Source organism: Bos javanicus, chromosome 26, assembly GCF_032452875.1.
Source record: "Bos javanicus breed banteng chromosome 26, ARS-OSU_banteng_1.0, whole genome shotgun sequence".
Lineage (NCBI taxonomy): Eukaryota > Metazoa > Chordata > Mammalia > Artiodactyla > Bovidae > Bos > Bos javanicus.
The window spans coordinates 46,028,097-46,050,246 of record NC_083893.1 but is presented as its reverse complement, the minus strand read 5'-3'; the positions used below and the strand labels follow the sequence as shown (position 1 = coordinate 46,050,246).

Here is a 22,150-nt window from a genome sequence, read left to right as displayed (position 1 = left end):
CCTTGCTATACTATGCTAGGTCGCTTCAGTCGTGTCTGACTCTGTGTGACCCCATGGACTGCAGGTCAGCAGGCTCCTCTGTCCGTGGATTCTCCAGGCAAGAATACCAGAGTGGATTGCCATTTCCTCCTCCAGGGGATCTTCTGGACCCAGGGATCGAAACCACATCTCTTGCATCCCCTGCATTGCAGGCAGATTCTGTACCATTGAGCCACTGGGAAATGCCCTAAGAACCCCTTCAGATCAGATCAGATCAGATCAGTCGCTCAGTCATGTCCGACTCTTTGCGACCCCATGAATCGCAGCACGCCAGGCATCCCTGTCCATCACCAACTCCCGGAGTTCACTCAGACTCACGCCCATCAAGTCAGTGATGCCATCCAGCCATCTCATCCTCTGTCGTCCCCTTCTCCTCCTGCCCCCAATCCCTCCCAGCATCAGAGTCTTTTCCAATGAGTCAACTCTTCGCATGAGGTGGCCAAAGTACTGGAGTTTCAGCTTTAGCATCATTCCTTCCATAGAAATCTCAGGGCTGATCTCCTTCAGAATGGACTGGTTGGATCTCCTTGCAGTCCAAGGGACTCTCAAGAGTCTTCTCCAACACCACAGTTCAAAAGCATCAATTCTTCCGCGCTCAGCCTTCTTCACAGTCCAACTCTCACATCCATACATGACCACAGGAAAAACCATAGCCTTGACTAGACGAACCTTTGTTGGCAAAGTAATGTCTCTGCTTTTGAATATGCTATCTAGGTTGGTCATAACTTCCCTTCCAGGAGTAAGCGTCTTTTAATTTCATGGCTACAGTCACCATCTGCAGTGATTTGGGAGCCCAAAAAAACAAAGTCTGACACTGTTTCCACTGTTTCCCCATCTGTTTCCCATGAAGTGGTGGGACCGGATGCCATGATCTTCATTTTCTGAATGTTGAGCTATAAGCCAACTTTTTCTCTCTCCACTTTCACTTTCATCAAGAGGCTTTTTAGTTCCTCTTCACTTTCTGCCATAAGGGTGGTGTCATCTGCATATCTGAGGTTATTGATATTTCTCCCGGCAATCTTGATTCCAGCTTGTGCTTCTTCTAGCCCAGCGTTTTTCATGATGTACTGTGCATATAAGTTAAAAAAGCAGGATGACAATATACAGCCTTGACGAACTCCTTTTCCTATTTGGAACCAGTCTGTTGTTCCATGTCCAGTTCTAACTGTTGCTTCCTAACCTGCATACACATTTCTCAAGAGGCAGACCAGGTGGTCTGGTATTCCCATCTCTTTCAGAATTTTCCACAGTTTATTGTGATCTACACAGTCAAAGGCTTTGGCATAGTCAATAAAGCAGAAATAGATGTTTTTCTGGAACTCTCTTGCTTTTTCCATGATCCAGCGGATGTTGCCAATTTGATCTCTGGTTCCTCTGCCTTTTCTAAAACCAGCTTGAACATCAGGAAGTTCATGGTTCACATATTGCTGAAGCCTGGCTTGGAGAATTTTGAGCATTACTTTACTAGCGTGTCAGATGAGTGCAATTGTGAGGTCATTTGAGCATTCTTTGGCATTGCCTTTCTTTGGGATTGGAATGAAAACTGACCTTTTCCAGTCCTGTGGGCACTGCTAGGTTTTCCAAATTTGCTGGCATATTGAGTGCAGCACTTTCACAGCATCATCTTTCAGGATTTGGAATAGTTCAACTGGAATTCCATCACCTCCACTAGCTTTGTTCGTAGTGATGCTTTCTAAGGCCCACTTGACTTCACATTCCAGGATGTCTGGCACTAGGTCAGTAATCACACCATCGTGATTATCTGGGTCGTGAAGATCTTTTTTGTACAGTTCTTCTGTGTATTCTTGCCATGTCTTCTTAATATCTTCTGCTTCTGTTAGGCCCATACCATTTCTGTCCTTTATCGAGCTCATCTTTGCATGAAATGTTCCTTTGGTATCTCTGATTTTCTTGAAGAGATCCCTAGTCTTTCCCATTCTGTTGTTTTCCTCTAGTGCGTGCCAATTTACTGTAACTCTGAAAAGTGGTGTAGGCAAAAAGAAAGATCTTCCAAGGTGCTACACAAGCAGCTCTGCAATTTACATTTCACGTGCTAGTACTTTGTAACATTGTAGAAAAGATGAAATAAGAGAAAACATGTGAAGCACGCAACAAAACACAGGGTCCTTTGGGAGACAAGTCTATTGTTTTAGCTCTGGTTTCTACTGAGTAAATGTCATCTCTTACTCTGGTAAAGAGAGGGTAAAGGAGAATTTTAGCGAACGAAGAACACTGATGTTTTGCTCTGACAACCCAAATCTGCCCACTATCCTACTCTGGGAACAGGTACAGAATCCCACCACAAGCAATTTCAGAAGTTTCCAGGGTATATACAGGCATTCATATGTGTATATAAACAAGAATGTATGGTAGATGACACTTGAGACAAAAGGTGGAGTCCTGCAAAGTCACATGTTAAGAAGTTTTTGACAACCTGAATCCCTCTAAGTGCATAAGAGACGGTGGTTATTTGAAGGCAGACTTCATCAAAATGAGCCTTTGATAAAGTGAAAGCTATCGGTTCACCTGTTGCCAAGACACCCTTTCATATAAGGAGTTTGTTTAAAGTGGGCTACACCCACGGATGAAAAACTCTTTTAAAATATTGATTCTGTTCTGTATTCAAAGATGGAGATTATGCATGCTTGTCAAGAAATAAAGAGTAAAGACGTCTATGGGAGATCTTTGCATTTTACATGGTATACAGATATTATATGTGCTTTACTGGAGCTTATTTAAATTTCATGGCAACATCAGCCATGTTTCAACACTTGCCACACGTATGTATCACACCTTAAGCTGATTTCAGTACAGTGATGTTTTTAAAATGTCCTTTGAGGACTAACAAAGTATCCTTGGCTGTCATAAAAGCCAAGAATTCAACAAAGAACTCTAAACATGCCTAATGTACAAAAGGAACACATTCTTTGAAAATCCACACACTCTGGGCCATGGGCATCTATCTCAGTCCACTTATATGACCAGGAGGAGGTGGTGACCACACTGTGCCGTGGCTTTAATCTGCTTATTTTCTTATGAGAGATTGTCTAAAATATCAAATCAAATTAACACAATTTGCCCACAACCGCAGAGCCCAAACACAGAATTCCCAAGGCCAAGACCCAAAGCTTGACGTCAGGACCCTCATTCCTAGTCCACAATGGAGCTGGGAGCAGAGAAAGCTCCAGAAGTGAAAATGCTCATTAACACCCAGGGACTAAAAAGGAAAGAGCCAGTAGCTGATGAACCTGAGGGTGAACATGTTGACTCTACTGTTTTCATGGTGTGAATGAATCACAGCGCTTATTTTAAGGGACTCAGAAGTATCATCAGCATTTCCACGTGACAATATTTACTCCACTGGAGAGAGGAGGCAGAAGATACCATTAAAACAAATTTCTTCATTTTCATGTTCGGATTCAGTAAACAAAATAAATCATCAATGGATTTCATCTTCCACTAGAAATTTAGGGCACAACGCTCATAGCCCAGGACATCCTCATAGAAGGGTAATTTTACATTTGCTCCTGCTGATCAAATGGAGCAAGGTGAGCCACATTCAAACAGGGAAAGATCTGGAGCATGAAGTGGGCCACGAGGGGCCAAATCATGATTGATGAGGACACTCTGAACTGAGGCCAAGAGAGGGCATTTGCGGTCTCAGCTATCGGTGTCCAGAAGCCTCACTTTGACTGCTGAAACACCAAGCCTCAGTGAACATTTCAAACATTTAACAAACTCCGAAACATTAGATGTTGGTGGGAGGGGGTCCAGGGTGGGAACTCACATAAAAATGAGTCAAGATTTCCTTAAAACTTGACACTGAGTAACAGAACTCTCTACTAATCGTCTTTCACCTTTTTGGTGAATCTTCGGTGAACTGCCATATTCATGTCTCAGGTTTATTTTTAAAAAAAACAAGCTGATTTTCAAGTTGTTTCCCTTAAGCCTCTGAAATAGCCAAACAATGAACGCCAGTGAGAAAAAGCTTTGTACAATTTGCCTCCTCGCCTTTCCAGATGGTTCAGTGGTAAAGAATCTGCCTGGCAAGCAGGAGACATGGGTTTGATCCCTGGGTCAGGAAGATTCCCTGAAGAAGGAAATGGCAACCCACTCCAGTGTTCCTACTTGCGAAATCCCATGGACAGAGGGGCCTGGTGGGCTACAGTCCATGGGGTCCCCAGAGAGTCAGACAACTGAGCGACTAGAAAGCAACAGCAGCAGCTGGAATGAAATGCATGTTCTGGCGAATTTACAGTTACCAGTGGGATGGAAGGGCGAAGGGATAACTAGAGGTTTGGGGATGGACATGTACACACTGCTGTATTTTAAATGGGTAACCAACAAGGACCTACTGTACAGCACAGGGAACTCTGTTCGATGTTATACAGCAGCCTGGACGGGAGGGGACTTTGGGGGAGGGTGGATACACGTATGCATACGTGTGGCTGAGTCCCTTTGCCGTCCACCTGAGACTAACACAACCTTGTTGAGCAGCTATGTTGTTTAGCCGATATGTCATGTCTGACCCCTTTTCATCCCATGGACTGTAGCCCGTGAGGCTCCTCTGTCTCTGGATTTCCCAGGCAAGAATACTGGAGTAGGTTACCATTTCCTTCTCCTAGGAATCTTCCAGACCCACATGCCAATCTCCTGCATTGGCAGGTGGATTCTTTACTACTGAACCACTTGGGAAGCCTAATAATCAGCTATACTCCAATATAAAATAAAAAGTTAAAAGAAAAAAAGGAGAAATGCATGATCTAGGATATGAAGTGGCAACCCACTCCAGTATTCTTGCCTGGAGAATCCCAGGGACAGAGGAGCCTAGTGGGCTGCCATCTATGGGGTCGCACAGAGTCGGACACGACTGAAGCGACTTAGCAGCAGCAGGATATGAAGATTCCTCCCCTCTTCTGAGCTCAGAAGCCTGGGGGCAGGAAGAGAACCCACCAGGGAGCCCCGGTCAGTGGTGCAGGGACTGCTGTTAACCTTAATCCATTCTTACCATACGCTCTTTAACCTACCACACTGGGTTCTGTATCAATATTAAAAAAAAAAAAAATTAGAAAAAAAGAGAACCTTAAACAGCATGCATAAATAAAATGTCTTTCTTTTGTTTAAATCCTGCAGGAAGTTTAATTTGTGTAAGAAATACGTTCAGGTGTGTTTTCAGTTATTGCTTTAACGTCAGTTAAAGGTGCACTAGTTATTAACAGATGTGAACCCAGAAGAGCTTCCAAGGCAAGCACATGTCTAGAGTCTTACCGCCGCTCCAAAATGTGCCAAAACCCAAATTAGGCAAATTGGAAACGGGGAGCTCTGCAATCCGACAGCGCAGTGGAATTAAAGTAATGGCCTATTTAATTCTCCAAGGATTCGGCAAAATGAAACAGAAATGTTTGTGAAAAACAGGGGACTGAAAGTCTGTGTGTGACCTTAGAGGTCACCCAACAGAAACAGATAGGCTTTTAAAAATTCTGCCCTCTTCCCACTTGGAGGTTGGCATGAAGGAACAAAATGCTTGCTTTCTGACGGATAGCAGCTGGCTACCACATCACCCGTGATCCTCCTTACTAAATCCAGAAGATCATCATAACACAGCGTCCAGACACCTAGCCTCGGAAGAATCTGAGATGGTCTTTAGTGATATATACAGAACATGCTGTGATGGATCCTTCTGATAACCGATATCCAATGAAGAAAATGTGGGTTAAGATAATTGAAATTACACTGCACAAGCATAATGCACCATCCAGATGTGAGACGGTTATGGTGTGTTGCTGTTTTAGAGACTGTTTCTACTCCAAAGTATAACTGATACGGTGATCAGATAAGTTCAGAAGTAAAGGGGAAACAACGCCTGGTCAAAAGCACGCCTCAGTCAGCAGACACGAGTGATGTGCTGTATGACAGCGTGCCATTACAGGTGACATTTCTGGTCAGAATGTTCCATGATGGAGCCAAGCCGACCCCACAAGGGCCTGGAAGGGTACAGCCTGCTCTGGACATGGGTAGTTGGGGTGGCCAGGAATGGATTCCGCTGATCAAGGCCACTCCTCAAGTAGGACCATGATGTCTGACCAGCATGTGGTGCAAACAAGAGAACACTCAATGTGACCCCGCGTGCTAGTACCAAGTTCCTTTAGTCGTGTCTGACTGTTTGCAATCCTAAGGACTGTTGTCCGCCAGGCTCCTCTGTCCATGGGATTCTCCAGGCAAGAATACTGGAGTGGGTTGCTATTTCCTCCTCCAGGGGATCCTCCCGACCTAGGGATTGAACCCGAGTCTCTTTAGTCTCCTGTAGTGGCAGGTGGGTTCTTTATTACCAGCACCACCTGGGAAGCCCCTGAGCAAAGCTCAAATTGATTTAAAAAGAATAAACCTGAGTGGGGCAGGGTAATGCTGTGGCAGCAGGCAGTATTGGGTTTGAATCTAGACTCTATCACTTCCTAGCTGTGTGACCTTGGAGAAATGACCTGTCCGTTCTTCCTCTGGGAGAAGACTGAAAGAGGATCTATTTCCTGGCTGTCTTATGAGGATAACAGGGGATGCTGTGCAGCGCATCAGGCGTGTGGCCTTATGCAGGCACGTGACTAAGGAGAACCACCTTCGCTGTCAAACAGGGTTTTATGGAAGGAAAAGAGTGACAGAGAATTCTGTTTTCTCCTTGCCCCCTTCCTTCCTCCATCTCTGTGACTCCTCAGGTGGGCACAAAAGGCCATCAAGGAAATACCTGTCCTGCATACCCCAGGGCAAGTGCTCCCAGGGGCACTGACCACAGGCCTCACGTCGGCCAGGGCAGACAGCTCAAGGAAGGGTCATCCCCAGTCTTGACACCAGTGAAGTGGATTAGCAGAGCAGACACTGAAACGGGAAAGCCATTTTTATCCCTTCTTGACCTAATTCTGGTCAGAGGTATCATTCCTCAGCCTGGGCATATTACCTGGTTTATGAGGGGTTGCCTTCAGCGGCTCAAAGAGCAGCCAGCATTACCAGCAAGGATTAAGAAAAGCCCTTTAGCTTCTCCCTCATCTGGAAGAGATCTGCTCCCAGCAGATTAGATGTGGATAATGAGAAATCCCCACAGACCCCATCACCTAGACCACCCAATGAAGGTCAGCTACATGAGATCCAGGGTATTTATTTCTCAGCTGCTGCTAAGTCACTTCAGTCGTGTCCGACTCTGGGCGACCCCACAGACGGCAGCCCACCAGGCTCCCCCATCCCTGGGATTCTCCAGGCAAGAACACTGGAGTGGGTTGCCATTTCCTTCTCCAATGCATGAAACTGAAAAGTGAAAGTGAAGTCACTCAGTCATGTCCAACTCTTAGCGACACCATGGACTGCAGCCCACCAGGCTCCTCCGTCCATGGGATTTTCCAGGCAAGAGTACTGGAGTGGGGTGCCATTGCCTTCTCCGTTATTTCTCAGCACATCCACCTAAAGGAGAGGGAGTGAGTAGTGATAGAACTGGGAGAGGGGAAAGCCTCTGGGTTTGCAAGACCTTGCACATGAGGGGTCCTGAACGGGGAGAGGGGAAGTCAGAAGCCCGTGCCCACCCTTCACCTCTTCTCACTGGCATGGTGCATTCAAGAAAACCTCCAACCACTTTTGGTCTCTTTACAAATAAAACCATTCCATTTCCTACAGATAAATGAGATACACAATGATGCATCAGAGAAAACCAGGAATTGCAACTCGTCTGCCTGATGTTCAGTTTCTTGGAACCAAATTGTGATCCCAGCCAATACACCATCCCCAGCTGCTCATCGTGGAAGGAAAAGGAAACAGGAGTGGGGAGAGCCCCCGGGCATGGACAGGACTCGAGACACAAAGCTCTGATTCCCACCAGAAGGAAACGCCGCTGTGCTACCAGGACAATGGGAGAGTCGTGCACAGGGGAGTTTGCACAGTGAGATGCAGGTATGAGAAGGAGGTCAGTCCTGAGAGTGGGTGGTAAATGCTTGAGCAGAATGCGAAAAGGGGTTCCTTCAGAGGGCTTCTCACTAGTCTATGAGGCCAAAGATGAGGTCCAGCTGGAGCCCTGTTGAGCACTAGGTCGTGTTCTTGAAAGAGAAAAGAAAAACGCCCTGGTGTGACTGATCTCTTCGCGACAGGCTCAGGTCAAACTGAGTTACCTCCCTTCTGTGGGAGCTGAGCACGGCTGGACTGTACCCACATCTTTAGAACTGAAGGGTAGAAACCTGCCATCACAGACGCAGGCTCACCTGGTAGTCACAGTACAACATCAAAGGACCAGGTAGGGAAGTCATCTCCAACGTGAAGTCTGCTGAGGATACACCTGAGAGTCAAGCAGACGTCCAGGAACATGCTAGAAAAAGATGCTCCCAAAGAAGGAAGCTCCAATGCGTGTCCAATCAGAGCCTTACCTACAGCACCTGACTTTTCTCTTGGCATGAGTTTTGAAGAGGAGGAGGCTTCAGAAGATAGAAGTTAATTTCACTGACAGATAGGCTGGTTCAATGAAAGGGACAGATTATTGGGAAACTTGTGTGCAGACATACTGTAACAACACGGGGATAATGCCCAGACAGAAAGGAGGCATTCTGAGAAAAGAGAACATCTTGATGAATTTTTCCATAAGTACACAACCATACTTGAACCTGGTTCAAGATGCACAGAAGGCAGTGTGGCTCTGTGGGATTGGTCTGCTCAAAGATAAGCATCCTTCTGACATCGACCACCACAGGGAAATTTTTCACCCTCTTAGACTTGGTTTCAAAGGAAATGCGTAACACTGACTCTTGTGTCTGGCTTCAGCTGCACAAGGTTTGTGAAGGTCATTCATGCTGCATGCATGAGCAGTCAACTCCTTTTCCCTGCTGTATAGTATTCCACTGTATGACTAAAGCCCCCAAATTGTATGCATTTGGGTTATTTCCAGTTCAGAATTCAGATGGACAAAACTAAGGAACATTCTTTTATATCGTTGACTCCTATATTGTCTTTTTTTAACGCAGAAATTGAGGTCTCAGAATTTACTAAGCTGGAGAGCTGAAAAAGCCATCATTGCTCTGCATAGCGCACCTACACACATCTAAGAAGGAGGCAAAAGAAAAGAGATGCAAAGATTTTCTTATCATCCGTCTGGTACTTTCTTATGTTTTTATTCTTAGGTACGTCTGCTTTTGGACAACCCCACTTTAAATGTTTAGCTATTTGGGGGGCTTCCTTGGTGGTCCAGTGGTTAAGACTCTGGTGTTCCCACTAGTGGGGCTTCAGCTTTGATCCCTGATCAAGGAACTAAGATCCAAAACGCTATGCAGAACAGCCAAAAAAAGTAGCTATTTTTCCCTTTGCCAGGGAAAGGGTTAATTCCTCGACCAGGGATCAAACCCATGTCCCCTGCAATGGAAGCATGGATTGCCAGGGAAGTCCCCAGATAATTTTAATAGACTCAGAAAAACAACTGTATGTCTACTACAGCCATGAACCACTAAAAGCAGTCTTGATGATACGAAAAACCTCAATTACATCCTCTGTTCATATTAAGTGGATTTTCTCACCTGCCAATCACAGCTTTCCACTTTCTTCCTAGAATTCCAAATCCTTTGGGTCTTAACACCACCGCCCCCAGAGCTGCATTCTGGCCAGCTCATACTGCCACCTGTAGCTCTGGTCTGTCCTGCATTTAAGCATTTATGTTTATCTGTTTCGCTCATGGTCCCTAAAACTTCAGTTTTCCATTACCAACAGCACAATTTCAGGATTTCCTGGTAGCTTTATTTACAGTGACATGTTTAAGAGATGGAAGACAGATTTCGATTTTCTGGATTAGCAATAAAGTAAAATTTACAGAAAGTTGCCCAAAATCCTTGGAGAGATTATTGCATCCACAGTGGAAACAGCCCACCCCCAAGGGATTATGTTGAAGGTATCCATGGAGACACTCCCTCCCACCTGGCATTAAATGTCCCCAAGTCCCACACATCCCCAATATCACTTCCCTTCCAGGAAGAACAGCAGGCTACAGGTTTCCCCGCTGCGCACACATCACCTGGCAAATCTCTCCAGCCAGCACCACCAGCACGACTACCAGCCAGAGAAGTAAACAAGCTGAAAATTAGACTGGAGGACTCTAGGTTAAGAGAGGATAGTAAAGAGCCCGGTGACAGAGTTTGGATCCACAGATTCAGGATTCCCTTCTTGGGCATATCTGGATGCCAAGAATTATACAGTTATGTGCTAATGTATGAGGGAAAAGGGGCTTTCAGGATGCTTTGCGTGTGTGCGGTATCTGGAAGCATCACCCGAAGCATCCAGGTATAGACGAGGCATTTCCGGTTTCTAAAGACCGGTCACTACATAAAGCACCGACCAAGGCTCAACTCAACTCAGCAAACCAGGACCCAACAAAGGCTGAATCGCAGCACAGAGCCGGTGCTCAGGAAGGAACAGGCAGCGGTGTGTGCACACAGCTGAGACTGAAAGGCTGAGTGAGTGAAAAGACGTCACCGATTGTCCTCCCAATTCATCTCTCCCCCCCCCACCCCCGCCCTCTAGCCTGGCACTGCCCTCCCGTTTACCATTTCTCTGACCTTTCTTGGGAAATATCAAACCTAATGAACGTGGCTACTTTCAGGTATGCTCAAAGAGGCTGAACTTCAAGCCCCAAGCCTGAGAAAATTTAGGGAGCCAGGTGATCCGCAGCTAGCTGCCTGCCTAATCCCAGGCCTGGGCACCAGGTCCCACAGGGATCCGCGAGGCCCCTGGGCCAGCGGCTCTGAGCTCCAAGGACCTCCTTGTTCGTGGATCTCGGGGGAACGGGGTAGCTCCTGTTGCCTTCCCAAGTGAGCTCAACTCTCGCCTGAAACAAACGCAGCAAGTGTCCTGGCCTGGCAGGTGGGCGGTGAGCGCCACTTGGGGGGCGGGGGGGGGTCTTGGTGCGGAGGCGCCGGGTTCCTGAATGTCAGTGGGCAGCGGACCCCGCGGGCGGACTGCCTTTGATACTCCGGCCAGTTACAACCAGCCTGCCGGGCAATCCCCGCTTAGAGGGGCTGACCCCGGGTTGGACCCAAGGCAGGCAGCAAATCCGCAGATGAAGGGGGCAGCCGCCTAAGCCCCCCACGCGCTCCTAATTTCAAAACCGCGCTCGGCTGGGTCGGCCGCCACCGCCGGCAGCCTGGGCACGGGGTCCCCAGCGACCCCCTCCCTGGAAGAACCGCTGGGTCCCCGCCCTCCAGCTGCTGCTCGGAGGCGGCTCCAGCTCCAGGGCAGGCTCAACAAGTTCCCGGGCCGCGCAGCGCCGCCTGCAGCCCAGAAACCCCGAGGACGCGCCGCTGTGGAGCCCCGCGAGCAGGCGGCGGCCGCCGGCGGCTCCTTCCACCTCCTCCTCGGCTGGGGCTCGGGCGTCGGCGGGCGGGGGGGCCCCTGCACTCCCGCCCGCTCTGCTCCCTCTGGGGCCCCCCCGCCCCACGCCCGCGGCCCCGGCCTGGCCCCGCGCCGCCCCCGCTCCCGCCCCGCTGGGCCCGGGGCTCCGCCCGCCTCGGTGCCAGGCGGGCGCACAGGCGGCAGGCGAGCGGCTCCGGCGCCCCGTCCTCCGGCCGCCCGGCTCGGCGGAGTGGCTGGGACCCGGGGGGCGGCGGCGGCGGCGGCGGCAAGGACTTCCCTCCCGCTCCCTCCGCCTCTCCGCCCCCGCCTCCCGGCCCCGGCGCCCACATCTCGCCGAAGACGATCGCAGTCAATGAGGACATCGGAGGAGCACGGCGCCGGGTGGCTGTGGCTGGCTCCGCCGCGCCGCGAGCGAGCGAGCGCGCGGGCGTCCCCGGAGCCGGCCGAGCCGCTGCCTCGCCGCGCGCCTCGCTGAGCCGGGCCGGAGGGACGCGAGCTGCGGCGCGGGGGGCCGGCCGGGCCGGGCCCCGGCGGCGGCGGTGGTGGTGGAGGGGGGGCGCGGGCGGCGGGCCAAGCCCCCGAAGCCGAGCCTTCCTCCGCGCGAGCCCGGCGAGCCTCGCCGCGGATGCCCTGCCCGGAGTGCTCCGTGCCGCGCCAGGCTTGCCGGGGTCCGCGGCGAGACATGCCCGAGCCAGGCGCTGCACCGACCTCGACTTATCTGTAAGCCGCCGAAGGTAAGCGGAGCCCCGCGCGCCCTGCTCCCGCGCCCCGGCGCCCGCTGCGCTTGGCCGCGGCCAGAGCACCGCCCGGACGGGCGCAGACCCCGGGATTCTCGCCCCGCGCCCCCGACCGGGCTGCGCTGAGGTCTCGGCAGGCTGCCGGGGGCCGGGGCTGCCGGGAGCCGACCGGGCGGCGGGCGGGGGCGAGGGGCGAGGTTACGCAACTGCATCTGGCCCGGGCCGGGTGGCCGAGGGGCTTCCGGCAACTTTGGCGACGGCCGGCGAGGAGCGGGTCCGTGTGTCTGCGATGTCGGTTCTAGACAAACGCCACAGCCTCCTATAGCACCCGACAGCCCGCGCCAGGCAGAACCGGGGGTGGTGGAGGGGGGCGGGGGGCGCTGGGAGCGGCCGTGGGCCCCGCCGATCTCGAGGCTTTGAAGTCTTTCCCAAACTAAAGCGAGCTGGCAAGTACGGCTGATTAACTTTGGGGGGATGAGTCCGGGCGGAGGGGCCCTGCACCGGCTGCGGAGGAGAGGCGTGAGCACCGCGAAGGCACGATGCCCACGTGAAATGCCCGTCTCCTCCCGAGGCGCCCGGGCTCGCCCGGGGTTGGCACCTTCCAGGGGCTGCGGGCCGGGGTAGGCGCCCGCGGGGCTTCCGGGGGCGCAGCATCCCGAGTCAGACCCAGGACGGGCGTGGGAAACCAACCCAGGCTGCAGACCGAGCGAGCGGGCCGGCCGGCTGGCGAGCCAGGGCAAGAAGGAGGAGGGAGCCCGTGGGCCGGCCCGCGGCCCGGGGCAGCGCCGGGAGCCCCAAGTCAAGAGCGAGAGTCTGCGTCTTGCTGGTTCATGCTCAGGGTTCCCAGCTGGCATCTCCACTGCCAGGGTAAAGAGCCTGTCCCTGTGACCTCAGCACAAGGCAAGCCACAGGGGGATGGAGCTCGCTGTAAGGGGATGCCAGGAGTGGGGGTTACTCTGGAGTACACCGGGGCCAGAAGCGGGGCGTTTGGCTCATGTACAGAGAAGGGCCCTGACCCCTCTCCCGCTGCGGGTCTGTGCCTGACGGCTGGACCCTGAACCAGAATCAGCAGTGAAGCAGTTTTAATTTGACCTTGTCTGCTTAGGCGCTTAAATTCTGCGGAGGCATCCCAGGGTGAACTGGCCAAGATGGGGATGGAACTTTGGGCCAGCCCTGCCTTGCCTGGGAACGCAGGAGGTATTTTCACAAGACTGTAGCTCAGAAGAGGAGGGTCCAGCAAGGAGGTTTTCCTTGGATAAGCACTAACAAGGGGAGGTGGGGTTCCCTTTCCATCTGCCAGAGAGAGGGGGGAATGTCAAGGTTACCCGACTGAAGACTTGATTGAAGACTACCACCCACATCACCTGACCCAGGCCATTCTCAGTGAGGAGTACACGTATGAAATCGCTTTAACCTCATTAAGCTTATGCTACAGACCCAGCAGAAAGTATAACCATCATTTCACTTTGCGGAGGCAGAAAGTGCCTGGGTTTTACTATTCACATTTTGTGCTATTTATTACATTCATATTCCTGTTGAATGTTTCTTTTCAAAGAAAAGTTCATATTTATCTTTGCCTTTTTTTTTTTTTGCCTTAGCGAACGTGTTGTTAGTTCAAAGGAAAAATGGAAGTCCTGCCATTTGCATGCCTCACCAGATATTAATAATTCACTATCCATGTTTACTACTTACATTAGATGGCACTGCTATTCATGATGGTTTTATTACAGACGCATTTGCAGAAAAAAAAAAAAAAGGTCTAACACAGCCATCACTAATTGCATGATTTTGCATAAATTATGTTAGTTACAGAGAGTTCGAGCTTTTCTTCACTAAATTCATCATTTCCTTAAAGATAAGGTGATTCCGTTTAATTTATTTAAAGACAAGGCCTCTCCTGAAAGATAGGTGCCCTTGAAAAGCAGAGGTTACCTTTCGATTTACTGGAGTTTATTAGTGTGATTAAGACATTAGCTTTTACTTAAATCAGCCCCATTGTCCTACTGAGACACAGCCACTGCTGGCCACACAGGTTAGTTGGCCTCAGCTGGGAAGTTGGTACTTTTACTCTTGACTTTGGGGGCTTCTGTGTTCTGCCATGGTTGATTTCCTCAGCTGCAGGGTAGGGAATTTCCGTTTTTTATTTCTCCCTCTGTACTGGGGGGGTGGGGGGGTGGGGAACAACTTTGTAAGTAAATAAGTTAATTAATGGAAGACTTGTGTATGAAAGGCATCAGAGTACCAGGAAGATTCCTGCACAATGAAATAAGCAGTCAGAAAATAAAAATGATTCTCAGATGTAGAGCTGAACCCAGCAGAGCAGTTGGGCAGATGTGTTCACTGAGCTCCACATTTGTATTCTCTTGTCTGTTCCCACCCATGGCTGTCTCATTTAGAGCTACAACTACTGAACTCTCTTGTATGAGAAGCAGATTACTTATGTGGGGACAGGCTGCTTCTCGGGGAATAATAATAAAGAAGTCACAGCTACACTGCAAAGCGGCAGTGCTGAGGCCCAGCATCAGTGTAGGGAGGCAGGGACCGGGTCGTCGGGAACGGCGAATTGTGAAGCTCTGGACCAGCCCACCAGGCACCTGAGTAGGCGCACTGCAAGGCTGCTGCTCAAGCAATCAGATGCTCAGGAAACCACACCAGTTGTGCCTGTTTAAGGCAACCACAGTCATTTGGGGACTGTGGTCATGATGGTGACTCCCCCAGACAAAACTGGCACGGTTACATTAAACATTCCCTTCCTCAACAGTTCCCTGACCAACTCCTCCAAGCCCGTCATTCCCCCACCACCAAAATGAGCTGACATAATTTATGAAGCCGTTTCTTTTTAGTCTCCTCACATACTTGATTTTAATATTTCATAACATGACTTCAATATTTTAAAGCAAAATTTAGTATGATTGATATGACATGACAACACTTTTATTACCACGGAATTTGCATACAAACATTTGGATAAGTCTTTATCTAATATTTGGGCTAACCTATGACATAAATGTCGTAAAGACGTTACACATTTTCCTCAGTGTATTTTTAAAGTATATTTTTCTTGTATATTAAGGACATAACACAGAGATATGATGCTACGTTGTGGGGATCCTGCTGGGATTCATATAAAGACGCTGCTTAGATGTCAATTCATATTAAACAGTAAGCCATACACATTACAGGTTTGAACCTTTGGGCTGTGTACAATAGATTATGTATCTGTTTCAGGTTCAGGGGCCCTGAAGTGTCTCCAAGCACCCGAGAATCTTCCCTGTCAGCTTTACAAAAAACATACCTAGGGAGACATTGCTGGATTCTAAATTCAATTCTTGATATAAACTCTCTCAGACACCCCCTCTACCATAAGCCACTGTGATATTCAGTATGGGTCTGAGTCATACATACCGTAGACATCATTCACACCACAATGAATGAATGAGTTGAGGGATTCTGAGTTAGATAAAGATGTTATCAAGTGACAAACCAGTAATGTAAATAAAAACAAAACACTCTGATAGCTCTGTGGCTTTCTGCTGGACGCATATTCTCAGCTCTAATTGGGAGAGAAAGAAAAAGAACTCGACTACAGAAAAGCAGATAATAGGGACAAGGACTTCTGTTTCTAAATTATAAACCTTTTGGCCAACACTATGTTTCCAAGGGATTTGGGAAGAACAGTCTTCAAATTCATCATTTGCAAATATTGTTTCTGTAGAGTACTGAGCTGATTATTCCAAGTACTGTACATTCACAGACAAGCTCTCTTTGCCGTGTTATCTTGCTGTTAGGAGTTGACACCAAAGGTGAACAGAGATGTTTACGTCTACACACTGACCCTTCACCCGAGTTGTGCTATTATGGCCATGACAAGGTAAAGAAGAAACTTTTTGAAAAATCACAATAGTATGGCAAAAAGCTGGTCAAAGTTTATATTGCAGTTACTATGGAAAATTCCAATTCAACTCTTAATAATCTAGCCTTAGGCATAAAATGAAATGCAGTAAACTATAGCATATGAGAGACATAAGAAAGAGGTTTTGTGATGCCAGAAATACTACGGGCAGGCAGTCCTGCGAATATGATACTCGCCTCATCAAGACTGCAGAGAGAAAAGGCAGGAAGGGGAAGCTGATGGTCTGAGAGCTTCGTTTCAGCTGCTCAGTTAAGAAACCGCCAAGGAGGTACAGCATTATCCACTTTAAACAGAAATGAAACTGACCAATCTTTGTTTGTGTTTCCAGGTCATCATTCCACTGGTGATGTGGGCCCCTCCATACTGGTTGTTCCCTGGGAGGTATCCTATGTTTGTCCAATTCTTTATCTTTCTCATGTGTATTAATACTTTAGTAGTCAGACTCCGAACACCCCGTATTATCTGCATTGTGTTCCCTGGAAGCTGCTTGCTTTTGTAGTAAGCGATTTTAGCATCCTTGGAAATGTAATGGAACTATAAAACCTGGGCTCCGGTAATGGGCAAGCACTGGAAAGTAGATTGATATGCAGATGGCTTGGTCCAGAAAGGAAGGCTGGTCTGTGGAAATGTACCCAGCCGTAGCGGCAGTGGCCATAGCAGGGTGTGAGATATTGCAAGATGAGTGAGCGGTTCTTAAGAGGTTCAAGGCCAGGAAGGCGAGAGGGGGTGGGAGATAGGATGAGGAGAGGACCAGCAGTGTGCTTTGGGGGTTCCCAGGCAGACAGGGTGATGACCTGCGGAGAAAAGGGGATGAGATGCACACACAAATCCTGCAGCTGAGCACAGCTGCTGGGTGCTCAGAGTGAGAGACCTGTGTGGGAAGGTAAGAAGCGACACTGGGCGCAGGCTTCAGGGTGGATATCAGAGAGTGAAGAAGCAGTTTAAAGCCAGTTTACGGAGGAACCAGCAGGGCAGAAAGGTCTTGTGTTCGTTGGTGATAGGTAACCACTGAATGTTTTGAACAATTGCATACATTTCTAGAAGACGAAGTCTTGATAGCTCGAGACAACCAGAGAAGAGGAATTGGAGATCGGTTGAGAGGGTGCGAAGGGTGAGAATTAACTGGTAGCAAAGGTGACTGGTGACCATGGAGATATATACAAGGGGGCATTTGGGAGAGAGACATCCTGGGTGGTGAGTCTGTAACATGGAGAAGGGACTAACGATGCTACTAACCCAGCCTGACACGGGGCTTAGGGATCAAGAGAAGCAGAGAAGCCAGGGAGCCAGTAGGTCTGGAGGAAAAAAGATAGGATTACTATCAGAAATCGGAATGTGAGTTTCCAGCTGGAAACATTATTTTAAAAGATAAGTGCTTCATCATTTCTTGCTTCTTAGAACGTCCATGAGAAATACTCTGAAAGAGGAAAAACTAGACCAAAGGATTCACACCGCAAAGAAATTCTTAAAGGACTAAGAATAGTCCTATGAAATAACAGGTGCTTAATGAATATTTAATGAAGCTATTAACAATAAACCTAGTCAGTGATTTTGCTAGAAATTCACAGACTCCAGATTGGACAATAATTTTTTTTCCCTTCCATTTCAAGTTTACTTGTTTTGAAGTAGGAATTAAAAGGATGAATCATGAGATGTTGCTAACAAGGAAGACAACTTCTAGAGATGCACTATCTTCAAATCTGAGCCACATGGTGATTAAGGAAGAAAAAAGTCTCAAAGGTTTGGAGTTTTCCTCCCCCAAACTCAACCTTATATAGAGCTTCCTTTGGTGAAAGTTCACATGGGTAGAAGTTGAGTTTTTAAAGACAGAATGTAAGTTTAATGACCTAGTAATAGAATTAGAGTGAAAGAAACCAGGGAGGCAAAGTAAGCCTCAATCCAGTAGATTAAATGCTCTTTTATCCCGAATGATGACAGTTTTTGGCTGAAAGGAATTTTCACCTTACCAAAATACGAGTCCATAGAATCAGTTCAAGACAACTAGAAAACATCTATCTTTTAGCCTTGACCCCACCTCTCAATTTTATATCATGGCATATCAATTTCATTGGGTTTGTGCCAGACTCACCAATGTATCTCTTCTTTTTTCAAGCGATACGAGAGTGGTTCGTAAAGATGTGGCTTTTTGCTTTTCTCTTTTTTCCATGTTGAAACGGCATGGCACAAACAACTAGACAACTGGCTTCCCATCAATCGTGAACTTACAACTCGCATTCCTTGGAGAAGTGTGGCAGGGAATCACTCTCCAGAAAAGTTCATACACATGCGAGTGTAGAGCGTTTGAAAATCTCAGTATGCTAGGGACTTCCCTGGTGGTCCAGTGGCTAAGACTCCAAGCTCCAAAACAGAGGGCTTGGGTTCAGTTCCCGGTCGGGGCACCAGAATCTACACAGCGCAACTAGAGCTCACACGTGCTGCAACTTAAGGCCAGCTGCAGCCAAGCACACGAGTGTTTTTAATAAAAACATTTATTAAAATATTTTAATAAAAGTGCTAAGAAAGATGAGTTTCTCACTTTTAAACCATATTTTTCATCTGACTTCTCAGGCCATTGAAAAATCCCATGATAACTGCTTTTCTCAAACATTTATTGTCTCTTTGTTTTGAAAGTAGTTGTTAGTTCAGAGGCTTCACAGAAGGACTTTCCCTCCTGGTTTAATTTTTATTGTTGTTTTTGCTATTTCTAGTCATCTCCACGCACACTATTCACTCTCCTCTAAGTATGTCTTTGCTTTACGTATTGTTTCTATCAGATTTACTAGTGGGGCGAAAACCCCCAGGGTTAGGCTGCTGCTGCTGCTAAGTCGCTTCAGTCTCGTCCAACTCTTAGCGACCCCATGGACTGCAGCCCACCAGGCTCCTCCGTCCATGGAATTTTCCAGGCAAGAGTACTGGAGTGGGATGCCATTGCCTTCTCTGAGGGTTAGGCTACAGGATGGAATTGATCACAGGGTTGCAGAAACTGGCTCTGTGAACACACCAGCTGGTCTTCTTGGGCAGGGCAAGCCAAGGGAGGCATCCTTTCTCCAGAAGGCAAGGTCAGCCGCTCAGTGAGTGGTAGAGGATGGACTGGAATCCAGGGCCCCTGGCTCTCATTTCATTCCTCGTGACCATTAAGTTCCACATCAAAGACTCAGTCCCAACTCTGGATCTAAAGCGTCTGTGAAAATGACCACTGGCATGCCCAGTTTTCAAATAAAAACCTACAACTGTATACTTTATATAATCAGCCATTCAAAGTGGCTTACCAACCTTACAGGGGGTTCTCAAACCTGTTTCTCTCAAATAACATATCCAGTGTCGTCCACAGATGCACCCTATTCTTAAGTGCACTGTCCTCATCAGCATCACTTCCTCATTGGCGGCAGCATCACCAAGACCACATACCGGGGGCTTCACAGATACCAGCCACCTGGGCCCGCATCACAGATGAGAGTGCTTACAGGTGCATTCGGGGGGCACTGCCCACACCTGCACCCCCAGTTCTGCCAGTTACTATCAGGGTGATGTGGGCACAGGTTTACCTTGCAGTGCCTCAGTTTCTCCACCTTTTAAGAAACAATAACCGGTCCATCAGAGATATTTGGTAGAACTTCCCTGGCGGTCCAGTGATTAAGACTCCAAGCTTTCACTGTAGGAGGTTCAGGTTAGATCCTTGATTAGGGAACTACAATCCCGCATGCCATGTGGCATGGCCAAAAAACAAAAGAAAAAAAAAAAGTATTTGGAGAATGCAGTATTAGAACACGGACAATGTGGGGCTTCCTTGGTGGCTCAGTGGTAAAGAATCCCAGGTTCGATCCCTGGGTCGGGAAGATCCCCTCGAGGAGGGAACAGCTACCCACTCCAGTATTCCAGCCTGGAGAAGTCCATGAACAGAGGTGCCGGCAAAGAGTTGGAGACGACTGAGCAACTTCCACTTTCACTTTTTTACTCGCCCAGGTTATATAATCTGAGCAGTATTCTGAGCTAATTTGTGGAAGGGGCAGAACTCAAAAGCAGGCAGGCAGTCTCTACACCCCAGTTCTGAAGCACCCTGTGATATGACAGAGCCAGGAAGGATCATGACAAGAGAAGACTAGAATGACAGAATGCCAAAAGGATGACCTTGCGCACCCCCTCGCCAACTTATAAAATCCTACACGTAAATCATTCACTAATAATCAACCTCCAACCCCCGACCCCTGCTGAGAAGAGCTGCCTCCACCCCCGGAATTTCTAGGAATGGACCAAATTCTAGATCAAGAGAAAGAAAGGTGTGAATATACCTTATTCTGGCTGTGGACCTGCCAGGTGACAATTTACTTGGCATTCACCATGTGATCATGAATCCACCATGCAGAACACCTGTGTTTTGAATGGTGACAGTCACAGGTCACTCATTGCCCTCTGGGAGGAGAATCCATGTCCACTGTTGATCCCAAGTGGGGCCACTGGAAGCTCACCGTACTGCCCTCAACCTGGGCTCTGTTTGGTGACCAGCACCCCGTGGCTAAGTTCATCCTAGAAAAGTATTACAGAAGGGGGCGGCTCTCCTTGCTCCCCTGGGACATCACTCATTCATCCTTTCATTCAGTAAATATTTACGGGTACTTTTTATGTGTCACGTGTTGCTCTAAGCTTTAGGAATGCCGCAGGAAATACAAGACAATGAGGGGAATAAAACAAAACACGGAGACTGGTGGGTCTTCATCTTGCCTGCATTATCCCGGTCATCTTGACTCCCCCGGCACCCCTTTCCCTGGGTGCCTACTGGGGTAGGGACCAGTATATTTCTTCTAGAGAGTCAGGTTCAAGGATGGAGACCCTGAGGAAGATGCATGTCTTCCTACTTCTGAGAGAAGAACAACCTCCCTTAGGATTCTTTAAAAGGCTGTCTTTAAAAACAACAACAAACCTTGTAAAAGCTTCCACTTCTTTAACACTTACGCTCTCCTCCAAAGTTTCAAGAAGGTCAAGTTTAAGAGGGGTCATTTAAAGTTTTGGAAAGACATATGTTTTCCTTTTAAAAAATTATTTTTACGATTCTGAGGGGAACAGAATCATTTCAAGATCAGCAGTACTGCTTACACATGGCAATGCCAACTTCCCTTCTTGAACCTACACAACCTTTCCCCTCTGTACTGTCTTCCTTTTCCACAATCCCCGTGAAGAAAGAGGTGCCCAGGGATCAAAAGGCAGAAGCTGAGCATAGAGCATCGACTTAAAATGGGATCATTCGTCCAGTCCAACACTCGCGCTCATTGCATGCTGGGTGCTTCATAAAACGTGAAACTGTGACAGTCCGGCCTCAGTTGCCTAAGAGGAACTGTCCAGCTCAGTTCTGAACAGGAGAAGGGTCGCTGCAACCGCCTGATCCGGAGCAGTGCAAAGCCGACGGCAGTGGCTCTCACTAGCAGGAACCCTTTGCCTTTGTCCCACTGAATAGCACTTGGGATGTAATTCCCCGAGCACCGCCCCGTCCTCTCTGTGTTTGCCTGCCTGTCTGGGCAGTTCCAGGCCTCACTGTTCCCCTCACATTCTCCATCTTGTTTCATTTCTCCATCTCCCTTTTCCTTCCGCCCCATGTTCATCACAGAATGTAGTGTAGAATTATTATTTCTGAGTATTGATTTTATTGAGTGCAGTTTACTGAGTGCAATTTTATTTAGACTCCAAGTTAAAAAAAAACAAAAACAAAAAAACGACTTCACGCAACACCATTGGGCCAAAGCACACACACTCGGAAGTAACCCAGTGCAGAGGGGTGATCCCGAACTCTATTGATTTCCCCCCAGAACGTCAGGGGTTCCTCCTCTACAGCAAAATCCAGGATTCAGTTACAAGGCTAGGTTACAATGATTCCACCCTAACATGTTCATGTTATCCCACATGATTGAGATTTTCTAATTAAATTCTTATTTTGCAATAGCCACATCCCACTCCGAAGATGAAAGCCAGGCACTATAAGAACAAGCCTACTGGTCACATTTACTGTAGCAAATCTGTTGTAAGGGCCCTGACGTACTTTAGGAGTAAGTAGAAAATACACGTCACTGCTGAACCATCTACTCATTTTCGTGCGAGTGTGGGTCATCTCTTGTCC

General features: G+C 48.3%; 2 protein-coding genes across 3 annotated transcripts in view; one reads left to right on the top strand and one right to left on the bottom strand.

The window, feature by feature from the left end:
* DOCK1 (dedicator of cytokinesis 1) overlaps positions 1-22,150 on the bottom strand; it is a 560,513-nt gene that overhangs the window by 264,707 nt on the left and 273,656 nt on the right. The gene's annotated exons all lie outside the window — the stretch shown is intronic.
* Positions 11,607-22,150, top strand: part of INSYN2A (inhibitory synaptic factor 2A) — a 61,524-nt gene continuing 50,980 nt past the window's right edge. Inside the window, exon 1 of the mRNA XM_061403989.1 lies at positions 11,607-12,128. The gene's annotated coding sequence lies outside the window, so the exon portion shown is untranslated. The remainder of the gene's footprint in view (positions 12,129-22,150) is intronic.